Consider the following 1,414-nt stretch of genomic DNA (forward strand, 5'->3'; position numbering starts at 1 on the left):
CGCGGCGGCCGCGCGGCTCCTTCCTGCTCGGGCGGCGGCGGCGGCTCCCGCGGCTCCGGCGGCGGCGGGGGGCGCTGTCCGCGCGGCCCGGCGCCCTCCCCGCCTCTCAGGGCCGCCGCTGCCTCCCGGGCCGGCGCTGCGGGCCGGTCGCCGCCTCCGCCTTCCCTGTTCCTCAGCCGCCGCCGCCGCCGCCGCCGCCTTGTTTATCTCCAGCCACCGACTCCCCCTCGGCCCCCGCCGGCGCGTGAGGGGAGGCGAGCCCGAGAGCCGCCGCCGCCGCCTCGGAGCCGCCGCCGCCGCGGAGCGCGAACTCGCGAAGGGGGGGGTGCGGACGAAGCCAGCGGGCGACCCCGGCAGCCGAGCGACGTCCCCTCCTTCCTCTTCCTCCCCCACCCCCCCCTCCTCCCCAGTCAGCCTCGCTTCTCCTCCCTCCCCGGGCTCGCTCGCTCTGACAGCAATGGCGGCCGCCGACCGCGGCTCGGCCCGCCATTGGCTGGCGCCGCGTCACGTGACGGGCGCCGGCCGCGCGGGGGGGGCGAGGGGTGGGCGGGGGAGGGGCCCGGAGCGGCAGCCTCGGCGGCGGCGGCGGCGACAGCGGCGGCCGCGGCTCGCGGGCAGCTCGCGGGCGGCGCTGCTGAGCCGAGCGCGGCTGGAGCCTCCGGCCAGGAGAGGGAGGAAGAGCGAGAGTGAGAGAAAGAAGTACGGGCGGCACGGCTCCCCGGCGGGCGGCGCCCGGCCGACCCCAGGCTGCAGTGGGCTGCCCCCGCTTGGGCGCCGTGCCCCGCCCCCTTGGGGGTACAGATCTCTGCGGGGCGCGACCGCGGGCCCCGGGAACGCCCGTGGCGACCGCGGCAGAGGGCTCGGGCACCCCCACGGCGTGTGCCCCTGGCGGCGCAGGCCGGCTGGCGTGACTGAGCTCTGCTGTGGACACGGCTGCCGGTCCCAGTGCTCCCGGGAGTGCTTCGGCAGGATCGCGCTCCGTCGTCCGCGTTTTGCAGATAAGAAAACTGAAGCACAAAGAGATTAAGTCACTTGCCCGAGGTCGCCTCGCTGGGTAGAAGAGGCAGCGGAATTCGAACCCCTGCACAGTGAAGCCATGCTTTTGCACTGGGTTTTATAAGCCTCGTCCAGGGATATCCACGACTGCCACTTACCGCTTTCTGTGTATCAGGCGCTGTACAACGAATCCAGAAATGTCTTCTGAGCCCTTACTCCTAGGCTCTGTATTTATTCATTCAGTGCGTAAATGTTCCTGACCTCTTGCCATGTGCCGGAATGTAACTGCCAGGACCTGTACTAGGGCTGTGTTGCGAGCAGACCATCCCTTATTCATTCAATCATGAACACTTTCTGAGAGCAAATGGTCTGGGAGTGCCAGTCTGAAGAGGAGGCCCTCTCCAAACCCTCAAGGCGT

This window comes from Mustela nigripes, chromosome 8 (genome assembly GCF_022355385.1).
Source record: "Mustela nigripes isolate SB6536 chromosome 8, MUSNIG.SB6536, whole genome shotgun sequence".
Classification (NCBI taxonomy): domain Eukaryota; kingdom Metazoa; phylum Chordata; class Mammalia; order Carnivora; family Mustelidae; genus Mustela; species Mustela nigripes.